The following is a 12748-nucleotide window of genomic DNA, read 5'->3' as shown; positions in this document are numbered from 1 at the left end:
TATTTTTAAATTTGTATGTAAACATTTTTTGCCTTTATACCTGTGAGCCGTGGATGGCTCATGTTATTCGTTGGATTAAACCTTGGTTGCTATTCTGTGTTTAGTCTCCCGTGGTTATCGCGATTATGCTGTTATCCTCTCTCTCCGTGAGTGGCAGCAGCGGTGTGTACTGATATTCGCACCTTGTACTATCTTTGGCCTGGCGCTTATAGCTTCTGGCTGTGCTGTGTGCGACCAGTTGGTCGTTTAGCGTGGAGCAGCGAGAAAATCTCCGCGGAGCATAGTTTGGCCGGGGCTGTTGATGGCGTCTATGCGGGGTCAGTGTGTGTGGTGCTGTTCCTATTGCTACGAGGTCCGTGGCTCACCAATCCTGGACACGAAGGTTATGTTTTGACTTACTGTACCAGCAAGTCGTTTGGGTTGCGTTGTCGGCTGTTGGGACATTCCCAGGAGCAACAACGTGTGTTTTCATGTTGGCAAATTTTAGCCACCATCCGGTGGAGTTTAACTGTACTTGGTTATTTTGTATCGAAGTGCACCAGCGGAATCTTCTGCTTTGTGGCCTTTAACGTTCCGGTTACCCGCCGTGGCCTTTGACGTAAATTTAGGCAGTGTATTTTCCTCATTAGGTTGTTGCTGCCCAGAACGGTGTGTAGTTTGACAGCTCAGTGTATAATTGGTTGTGGGTGCCAATACTTTCTGAGTTGTTCCATTGAATTCCCTGTTGTGTCCTGGTTGGGTAAAGCTGAAGTTATCTTGTCGGTGGGTCCATTGACTGTCTAGCAGTTGGCTTTTCGTCGGATCGAGAATGGTTGGGCCAACTTCCTGTCTCACCTAAGCGAGCATTAGTGTTTGAATTCCAGGCCGTCCATCGGGAACTTCTGAGCGTCGTTGGATGTACTGACATCTACTATTTGTTCTTGTTGTTTGTACTTGTATGGCTTCTAGCCGATTTTTAAATTAAGGTTGTTTTGCTCTTAACATGTCAGATTGTTTGGGCCTTCAGCCTAATTGAAAAAATTGATTTAAGATAAGGCTCTCTGCCTTTTAAATTTCTGATTTTGGTTTGAGTCTTAAGTTACTGGCTTTCAGCCGATTTTAAATTAAAGTGCTCTTGCCCTTAAGACATGAGATTGTATGGCGTATTCAACCAGTCATTGAGTTCCAATAATTAATGCTGTGTTGTTTTTTTTTTTTTTAATTTTCTTGGCTCTTGTAATGTTTGGTCAAATAAATAAAGTTGCGTGTTCGAGTGTAAGTGACAGCCGCGTATTTTGGCTCCTTTCCACAATTTAAACTACATGTCCTGTCCTGCGGGTTCAGCAGGGCGTATCAACCTGCTTTAGCGTTGGTGAGTTTATTGTATGTATCGCGATGTTTAATAGAAAATAGAATTATGTCACTGACCAGTTTGATTATAAATTGCGCAGTGAAACAGAATTTTTATTTCCGGTCTCCGGCCTGTTACTGCCACAAGTCTCCACGAAATTAAAAACTCTGTTAGATGCTAGATACGAAAGTTACAGGGACACAAGGGCAAGACAAGCGAGACAAAGTGAAGGAAGTATACGTTTCAGTGATAAAGAACACTGGCATTATCTCGCTTACGCCGGAACTTTGCTCCGGTACTCGCAGAGCTTCCACTGTGTGCCACTCGGCGCGCTGTTGTCCGCCGATCTACCACTGCCAGAGCGGGGGGAATAGAACTCGGACGGGAGACTGTGGCGAGCGGCGATTTGTTTCGCTGTCTGCCGGGGTGGGCGCGCTGCTGAGCCGCCCACGTGATGATTAATGGCTGGGCCCCCGGCGAGGGGCTGTGATTGATAAATTGAGGAAATCCCGCGGCCGATGGCGCCGGTGCCAGATGCCATCGATTGACTGACTGACTCTTTTGACTGTAAAAGGCGTGGTTTCCCCTGCCCTTCCTCTGCCCTGGGGGTGGGGGCGGCCAGTGTTTACGGCGGTCAGGGACCCGCACCGGAAGCGCGCCGCTGTGTGGGGCGGCGCTTCTTCCCCATTGCCGCTTCCGCCGGAAGCCGCAGCAGCGGCTTGGCGCCACTGCTCCCTCTGTTTCCGGACGCGGCGCTAGCTGGCAAGCTCTGCTAAATACGCCACCCCAATTGTTATGACTCAGCACAGCATATAGACTTAATTTCATTGACAGGGTTACTTTGCTTCCGGCTAGAGTTGAGAGACGTTCTGCAATAAATTACACTTGCTACAACAAGAAGAAATGCAGATGATAAACAAGTATTCATTGGACAAATATATCACACTAAAACTGACATATGATTACATTTTCACGCAATTTGGGTGCATAGATCCTGAGAAATCAGTACCCACAACAACCACCTCTGGCCGTAATAACGGCCTTTATACCCCTGGGTATTGAGTCAAACAGAGGTTGGATGGCGTGTACAGGTCCAGCTGCCCATGCAGCTTCAACACGATACCACAGTTCATCAAGAGTAGTGACTGGTGTATAGTGACGAGCCAATTGCTCGCCCACCATTGACCAGACGTTTTCAGTTGGTTCGAGATTTGCAGAATGTGGTGGCTAGGGCAGCAGTCGAACATTTTCTGTATCCAGAAAGGCCCGTACAGGACCTGCAACATGCGGTCGTGCATTATCCTGCTGAAATGTAGGATTTCTCAGGGATCGAATGAATGGTGGAGCCACGGGTCGTAACACATCTGAACTGTAATACCCACTGTTCAAAAGTGCCGTCAATGCGAACAAGAGGTGACCGAGACGTGCAACCAATGGCACCCTATACAATCACGTCGGGTGATAAGCCAGTATGGCACGCTTCCAATGTGAGTTCACCGCGGTGTCGTCGAACACGGATGCGATCATCTCGATGCTGTGAACAGAACCTGGATTCATCCGAAAAAATGACGTTTTGCCATTTGTGCACCTAAGTTCGTCGTTGAGTACACCATCGCAGGCGCTCCTGTCTGTGATACAGCGTCAAGGGTAACTGCAGCCATGGTCTCCGAGCTGATAGTCCATGCTGCTGCAAACGTCGTCGAACTGTTCGTGCAGATGGTTGTTGTCTTGCAAACGTCTCCATCTGTTGACTCAGGGATCGAGACGTGGGTGAACGATCCGTTACACCCATGCGGATAAGACGCTTGTAATCTCGACTGTTAGTGATATGAGGCCGTTGGGATCCAGCGCGGCGTTCCGTATTATCCTCCTGAACCTACCGATTCCATATTCTGCTAACAGTCATTGGATCTTGACCAATGTGAGCAGCAATGTCGCGATACGATAAACCGCAATCGTGATAGGCTACAATCCGACCTTTACCAAAGTCGGTAACGTGATGGTACACATTTCTCATCCTTACACGAGGCATCACAACAACTTTTTACCAGGCAACGCCGGTCAACTGCTGTTTGTGTATGAGAAATCGATTAGTAACTTTCCTCGTGTCAGTACGTTGTAGGTGTCGCCACCGGCGCCAATCTTGTGTGAATGCTCTGAAAAGCTAATCATTTGCATATCACAGCATTTTCTTCCTGTCGGTTAAATTTCGCCTCTGTAGCACGTCATCTTTGTGGTGTAGCAATTTTAATGGCCAGTAGTGTATTTCTTCTTTAGCATCAGTCCAGATTCCGATGTGATTGTGTTTCCGCTCACTCTCCGTATGTCAGTGCTTCTGTTTACGTGGACAGTCCGAACGTGGATGCATTGGATTCTACGATTTATCTTGTTTGGTTTATGATTTCACTATAGTGCTATACCAAGCTGAGGTTGATGGCATACAGCATCCGATCGAAACTACATGAGCACTCGTACACAGGGTGCTGAAAAATTGGAGCACTCTGACTTCACTAGCAATACAAAGACGTCTGCCAGAAAATTTCATATTCCGAATTTTTTTGGCAGTAATTTGAAATTAAAGACTGGCAATCTGACAACACTCCAACCACATGTACGGCAATTACCTTTGGAAGGAAGCTGAGAAGTGATGTGCAGTTGATGCAGTGGATACCGTTTCAGATTAACATGCAGGAGGTCGAGGTTTTGTTTGCTTTTGTTTTTGTTTGCTAAAAGTAGACGGCGTGACACTGTATCAGGCGTCGTAATCGTCACACAGAGACTACAGTGAGTCTTCTACAAAACATTTGCTTTTACGAACTACGAACACAGAAATGGCAGCATAATCATTTTCATTAGTCAGCTTTTTAAGGAGCTTTTTGCAAGTCGTGGAAGCGAATTCTTTCACGTCATTGCAGCTACTAGATTCCAAACCTTTATTCTGTGTACCCTCATCCATCGGTCCCATCGAGATTATTTGCAAAGCATGCTGCTAGTCATACTGGTGGCATAAGAACCTAACGAAATGTAATGGACCTGAAAATGGCGGGAATAACCGTTATTAGTAATTGATGGGACTGTTGGGAGGGGCTACACACTGCCCGAAATATGTGCAGGATGAAATTTTGTAAGAGACATTTTTGTATTGCCAATATGAGAGGAATCGCGCTGCGAAATGTGGGTGCGAAATTTTTCTTCGCCTGGTGTAATGCAGAAATGGCACATGAATGTCAAGAGAGGTGGACCTGTCACTTTGAAAAAAGGTAGGGACTTATGAATTACCAGTAGAGAAACAATAACAGCAGCACAGATCGATTAGCAGAGCTCTGTGGCTTTTAACGTGCACTAGTCATTCGATGATGATGATGTGAAATGTCAATTGACTTGTTTACCATAGCCCCTTGGATGCTACAACTCCGATTCATGGTAGCCTACAGGAAAGGGAAGCTCTACATAAGGTCATGCAAATTTTAGATAAACTCTGCTACAATGGCCCATTTAACCATGAACATATGTGTACCACATCTCTAATGGATAAATTCATGAATGGACTCACACCGAAACGCCAAAGAAACAGAGAATTGTAAACAGGCAGAATACATCGCTGCGATTGGCAACGCCTGTGTAACACAACAGGTATCAGGCGCACTTGTTAGATCGGTTACTGCTGCTCCAATGGCACGTTATCAAGATTTAAGTGAGTTTGAACGTGGCGTTATAGTCGGCGCACGATCGATGGCACACAGCATCTCCGAGGCAGCGATAGAGTGGGCATTTTCCCATATGACCATTTCACTAGTGTACCGTGAATATCAGGAATCTGATAAAACATTAAATCTCTGACATCACTGCGGCTCGAAAAAGATTGTTCAAGAACGGGACGAACGACAACTGAAGAGAATCGTTCAACGTGACAGATCTGCAACCCTTCCGAGAACTACTGCAGATTTCAATGCTGGGCCATCAACAAGTGTAGCGTGTGAACCATTCAACGAAACATTATCGATATGGGCTTTCGGAGCCAAAGGCCCACCCGTATACCCTTGATGACTGCACGATATACAGCTTTGCGCCTCACCTGGGCCTGTCAACACAGATATTGGACTGTTGATGACTGGAAACATGTTGCCTGGTCGAACGACTCTCGTTTCAAATCGTATCGAGCGGATGGACGTGTACAGGTATGGGGATAACCTCATGGATCCATAGACCGAGCACGTCAACTGGGGATTCTACAAGCTGGTGGTGGATTTTTTAATGGTGTGGGGCGTGTGCAGTTGGATTGATATGGAACCCCTGATACGTCTAGATATGACTGATAGGTGACAGTACGTAAGCATACTGTCTGATCACCTGTATCCATTCATATCCATCGTGCATTCCGACGGACGTTGACAATTCCGGAGCAACAACGCGACACCCCACACCTCCAGAATTGATAGAGAGATGCTCCAGGAACACTCTCCTGATCAAGATACCATCCATTAGGGAAGAGGGTGCACTCAGCGACTGTTATGCAAGTCATAAATTATACAACGCATTAGTCAGTCGTCCTTTTTTTCTTGCAGGTTTTATTACGCAAATCCAGATTTCGCATGGTGGCGATTTGCATAATAAAACCTGTAAAAAAAAGGACGACTGATTGCTGCGCTCTGTAATTTATAAAACACTCTTCTGAGTTTAAACAGTTCCGCTGGTCATCAAACTCCCCAGACATGAACATTACTGAGTATATATGGGATGCCTTGCAACGAGCTGTTCAGAAGAGATCCCCACGCTCTCGTACTCTTACGGATTTATGGATAGCCCTGCAGGTTTCGTGGTGTCAGTTCCCTCCAGCACTATTTCAGACATTATTCGAGTCCATGCCACGTCGTGTTGCGGCACTTCTGCGTGCTCGCGGGTGCCCTACACGATATTGGGCAAGTGTAGCGGTTTATTTGGCGCTTCAGCGTGTAGCCACAAAACGGAACATTCAGTCTCTATAACACTTTCATTTATTCCTGGAATATATCAAACAAAATGATTTATCTACTGAATCAATCATATAAACATTTGATTTATGGACAAAGGAGTGTAATATACTTGTTTGACACGGAAGGCCAACCCTGAGTAGGTACAGGACAGGGAAATCGCAGTCCACCGTCTCCACCCAGCATGTGTGTAGGATGGCAGACAAAAGGTTGGATTATAAACTATAATGGGACACTACGTCAGAAATATTGCTATAGACAACATAAATGGTTGCTGATTTGAGGAAAGAAACCTAGAAATGCGCAAACGCATACCAATAGATAGATGGCAGTAGTAGTGGCTTGGAACTTTGAATCCATTTTGCGCTCTGCACTTGGTTCTTAGCTAGAGACATCCGTCTTTGAGGCTGTGTAAGCTTATGTGAGTTCTCAGTGACACCCCTGCAACCTCTCTGCGGTACGTATTTCTCTTCAGTGTACTTGTATGAAGTGTGTTCTGATTTCATTGAAGCCTCGCTGATACTGCACGTATAGGAACCTTGCTGGCCAATTGGAGCAGACCATGTCAGTTCTGAGCAATAATAAGTTCAACAAATTCCTACTCCAGTGCATTTTATCATGATTTACCAACAATATTTTGGTGAGGAGAGGAAGGCAGGGACTGTCTCCCACTACATGGCACATTTAGAGCCTAGAGAAAACAAAAGGGCAGCTCATAAACATGTGCTACAAAACATGCCCTCTATTGTTATGATTACCGTGAACCAACCAAAGGCTCTCTTACTTGGTTTTAAAGGAATATATCCAAGTGGCGCTGCCATGATTAATCTCTGGCCCTAGAGTCACAAGCCCTGAGGTTTTCACAGGGCAGTCAAAGCTTACCATGCCAGAAAGGAATTCCTCTAGTGTCTCAAACAATGCAGTTTTTCTGGACTCCAGGCTTTCCTCGGAAGGCAGTCTGCCCTCCTACACCCATGCTGGATGGGGACAGTAGACTGTGACTTCCCTTTCCTGCACCTACTCAGGGCTGGCTTTCAGTATCGAACAAGTTTATTACACTCTTTCTAAGTTAGCTTCCCTGTCACTGGCCAGCTAAAGAAAGCTCCCAAGGCCGCAGAGAGTAACAGCTCTCCTTCACTGTATTAAAAGGAAAGGAGAAAAAGAAGTAATTAGCAATGCAATCATGGGCAGTAGCGAATATTGTCTGCAGTTTTCACGCAATGTTACAGAATCGACTATCCTGATGACTGGTGTGTGTATATTACATAATAAAATTTGTTGCATAACAGTTTCAGCATAAACTGCCGCGTAACCTCAAGGTGTGACACAGTCACGGCAACGTACTCCACCTACCCAGAAATTAATTTTTTGTTACAATTTCAGGCACAGACCACAAATGTTTGTTGATTGTTATTAATTTCAGTCAAGAACCATCTGCTTCAGAACTGAAGAATGCAGTATATTACACAATTCATGTCGTTTAACATTTTGGTGGTACAGTCACGTTAATTACCCATACAACCTTCGTCAAAGAAATTACAAATTTTAAGTGGCACAGACATCATTATACCACACACGTTGAAACTTTAACAAAACGAGTATTAATTCAGGTCAACGATGACGATCTTCGTACCTGACTTAGCACAGTACCAAATAATTCGTTTCACGCGTGTTTTAATGGTACAGTCACATCAAGTGACCCATACAACCTTCATCAAAAAAATGAAAAATTTTCATTATCATTACCACCGTTAGAACACACATGTCGTCACTTTAAGAAAACGAGGTATACACTACAGGGTAATTACATTTTGGTTGATTTCGGACCAACACTTATCATCCTGCCCATACTGCACTGAAATACCTGCACAACAGTGCATGTGTCGACGATATGTGCTGCCTGTCTGGTGTGGAATCAGACTGGAGCATTCATTGATATTGTACCGATTCTACTCTTTTCTCTTCGAGTTTGCATTCAGTACTGCTCGTTTCTATCTCACGTTTGTCCTTTTGACAGGGCACACTACTGCTGTAAAACACAGTCCTATGCGTGGGTTTAATGGTATTAAGAGTTAGCCAATATGCAACTCGTGTATGGCTTCACTGAATGCAGTGGAAGAGCAACGCAGACGGCAATCACATCTCAGTGCTTTTTCATCATAAGATTGTTGTACTAGGTACGCTACATTATATGTCGTACGTTTCTGGCATTGCATATTACAGAATATCTCTCTATTGTGAAAATATTTTCACAGAACAATGGTAACTGGGACAAGAAACAGAATCACTAATGATTTCACTATTACTCTGCAACGAAGTATCGTAGACCAGGGTCCCTCTTATACCAATTTACTCTTAAGATATCTCTGGACAACCTTCGAAACATTGTAGGTAGTGTTCATGTTCATCCTTGGCAGTTATTGCTTCTCTGTTTACAAATAAAAATGTAGTTTTAAATTTTAGTGCAAGATTTTCTAACATTTGTCCGGCAGACTCGAAGTGTAAACTGAAACTCCACCAATATACGGAGAGAAAATAAAGAAATACGTTATTAATAACGTCTGTAATACTTTAATAGGAAATTTGGTGTTGGGGAAGCAGATTACAGCTGGCGTGAATTTTCATAATAAATTGGTTTCTGCAGTTGGTAATTTATAGGCAACTGCTGCTGGTCTCTAAAATCAGACATATGCGCTTAGTAAGAAGCAGTACATTAAAATGGCGTGACCAGTACTCCTGAAAGAAGGCATATCGTGATATCCGAGGTATCCCGGAAGCTTGTGTGGAATTTAGAGAGGAGTGGAGAAGTAATGACAGCAGTGAAAGTGTTAAGAGTGCGTCGTAAGTCATGTCAGGAGTGCTGAGTCAGTAAGAGCATTCCAGTCGAAAGACTGAGCGGGTTCAGGTATCACCGATCACTCTGCTTCAGCCTGCTAGGACGTTTCAATACACTACTTTTTCACTGAAGTGATAATATTCATTCTCGATCATTAAGAGTGAATCGACAATACTAGTTATTCGTTGGTAGTATACTTTACAAAAAAATCTGAAACAAAACCTCAAATGTTTTGTGAATGATTTGTGTTCAGGTAAGAAATGCAACAGAGAAAAATTTGAGACATTTTATTTGCTATACGTGGTTTCGGACATGGTTCAAAGTCGAATAAAATGTTTCTGTAGTCTGTATTATGTATGGCTTTTCAGCGAACCAGTTCACAAAAAAATGAGACTTTATTGAATTATTTTTACTTTCAAATTTTGTTGAGGTAGAAAATATTTTGTCCTCGGCGTCGAGTGTTCACAAGAGACAGAGGTAACATCAAGAGTGCTCCAGTGATAGGACCAATGTTGTTCTTTATATATGTAAATGCTTTGGCAGACAGGGTGGCAACAAACTGCGCTTGTTTGCTGATGATGCTGTTGTGCACGTATGGCGTCGAAGTTGAGTGACTAGGAAGATACAAGATGGCTTAGGCAAAATTGCTAGCTGGTGCGATGAACGGCAGCCAGCTCTAAATATGTATGAAATGCAACAAGCATGTGAAACTATGGTAGGCAAAGTGAATTGTCGACTAGGGTTCGGAAAGTGTGGTTCATCTGTACAGGAGACCACATAAAGGACGTTAGTGCGACCTAATCTTGAATACTTCTCGATGTTTGGGAACCATAGCAGGTCAGATTAAATGAAGTCATCGAAGCAGTTCAGAGGTTGGCAAATGGGTTTGTTACCGGTAGGCTTGAACAACACGCAATATTTTCGGAGATGCTTCGGGAACTCAAATGGGAATGCATGGTGGGAAGGCGCTCTTTTCTAGGAAAACTATTGATTAAATTTAGGGGAGCGGCATTTGAAGCTGACTGCAGAACGATCCTAGTGCCGTTAACATATATAGCGCTTAAGAACCACGAAAATAAGATGCGAGAAATTAGGACGCATAAGGAGACACATAGGCAGTTGTTTTTCACTCGCTCTATTTGCGAATGGAACAGGAAGGTAAATGGCTAGTAATGGACAGGGTACCCTCCACCACGCACCGTATGCTGACTTGCGCAACATCTACGTAGATGTAGACGTAGAATAAAAAGAGAAATGTGTGTCACCTCGCTTGTCTTTCTAGTGCCTGCTGAAATGTCGTGTGCCCCCGTACCGCACTGGTGAATTCGCTCAGCCGTCGTCTGATATTCATAATGCTGTCCTGGTTCTCTGTCTCCGTTTCCACTGCATCCGAGGTTTACTCTCTCAGTATAATACTCTGAGGCGCCAAAGAAACTGGTATAAGCATGCGTATTCAAATAGAGAGAAATGTAAACAGGTAGAATACGGCGCTGCGATCAGCAACGCCGACATAAGACAACAATTGTCTGGCGCAAATTTCGATCGGTTAATGCTGCCACAATTTTACGTTATTGGGATTTAAGTGAGTTTGAACATGGTGTTACAGTCCGAGTTCGAGCGATGGAACAGGGCATTTAAGACGTAGCAATGAAATGGGGATTTTCCCTTACGACCATTTCACAAGTGTACCGTGAATGTCAGGAATCCCCTAAAACATCAAATTTCCAACATCTCTGCGCCGGAAAAAGATCCTTCAAGAATGGGATCAACGACGACTCAAGAGAATCATTCAACGTGACAGAAGTGCAAGCGTTCCGAAAATTGCTGCAGATTTCAACGCTGGGCCATCAAAAACTGTCAGCTTGCGAATCATTCAACGATAAATCATGGATATGCGCTTTCGGAGCCGAAGGCCCACTCGTGTATCCTTGATGACTGCACGACACTAAGTTTTACACCTCGCCTGAGCCCGTCGACACCGACTTTGGACAGTTGATAACTGGAAACGTGTTTCCTGGTCGAACGCGTCTTATTTCAAATGGTATCGAGCGGAAGGACGTGTACGCGTATGGAGACAACCTCAAGAATCCATGGACAAGTCAACGAGGAACTGTTCAAGTTGGTGGAGGTTCTGTAATGGTGTGGGGCACGTGCAGTTGGAGTAATGTGGACCCCTTATACGTCTAGATACGACTCTGACAGGTGACACGTACGTAAGCATCGAGTCTGATCACATGCGTTTATTCATGTCCATTGCGCATTCCGACGGACTTGGTCAATTCCAGCAGGACAATACGACACCCCACACATCCAGAATTGCTCCAGAATGGCTCCAGATACACTCTTTTGAGTTTAAACACTTCCGATGGTCATCAAGCTCCCCACATATGAACATTATTGAGCACGTCTGGGATGCCTTGCAACGTGCTGTTCAGAAGAGATCTCCACTCCCTCATTCTCTTACGGGTTATGGGGAGCCTATCAGGATTCATGGTGTCAGTTCCCCCCAGCACTACTTCAGATTAGCCGAGTGCATGCCAAGTCGTGTTGGGACACCTCTGTGTGCTCGCTGCGACCCTACACGATATTAGGCCGGTGCAACAGTTTCTTTCGCTCTTCAGTGTATGTAAGACTTCGGTTATCTGCACTGACGTCTCCACTTGTCTATTTCCTCGATGCGCTCTCTTTCTGACGACCCCTGATCTTCATCAGTTCTTCGACTTATTGCCGACATGCGTCGCATCTCTATTACAACATTTACTATTTCCTTCAAAATTCCCCAGCTTTCGAACACCTAATGAGGAGTCGAATGCTGGTGGCTATTCATGGAACTCTCATATACCATTTTATCGGTTATTCATTTTTCTAAAGACACCTTATTGAAGAGCATAAGGCGAAGAACGTCTCCTTGCGAGACAGGAGAGTGAGCCTAACGTGTACCGAATATGTTCTGTGAATTGTCGACATTGGTTGATGCATCGGCCAGTCCGGTTGTGGTTGTTAAGCGATTTCCCACATTCATTCTGGCAAACGCTGGGCTGGCCCCAACTTTCCGCCTCAGAAATCCAACACGCAAAGAGCTAAATTATGATCACATACAGATAAGAAAGTTTACACAGTTCACAAACCGGTGGTGCACACGACTTGCCTCCCTCAGCTAACTGACGGTCGTGGCGACAGAATGGGCATCCTGTAGCAAAAGTAAACAAAATGTTACACTTGCGGAATTCTGAGTACAGAGGTATGCGTACTAGACGGGATAAATACTACCGAAAAGAAGAACAAAATTGAACGCGTTTGAGTCATATTTTCTTCTTTTCTAAAGGTTGCACGAATATGGGATAGTATTAATTGTCCTTAACGATCCATTGCCAAGTTGTTCCTGTATATTGTTTAGGCAGCTGTTAATATACGTCCTCATGATTTGTTTCTCCGCTTGTTTCATTTTTTTCTGTGTACCTTTGCAATTTTGGTTGTTAACGTTTTTGCATTATTTCTTTGAGTAACTAAATGATACCGAGTGGTAATAATTAATCGGATGCTGTTTCGTGTGATCCAGTGTAGGATGTGTACATAGCAGGAAGTCGAAACATTGTAGGTATGTTCATTAAT

The sequence above is a fragment of the Schistocerca piceifrons genome, chromosome 6 (genome assembly GCF_021461385.2).
Source record: "Schistocerca piceifrons isolate TAMUIC-IGC-003096 chromosome 6, iqSchPice1.1, whole genome shotgun sequence".
Lineage (NCBI taxonomy): Eukaryota > Metazoa > Arthropoda > Insecta > Orthoptera > Acrididae > Schistocerca > Schistocerca piceifrons.
The sequence above is the reverse complement of the archived record's forward strand: the minus strand, read 5'-3'. Positions refer to the sequence as shown.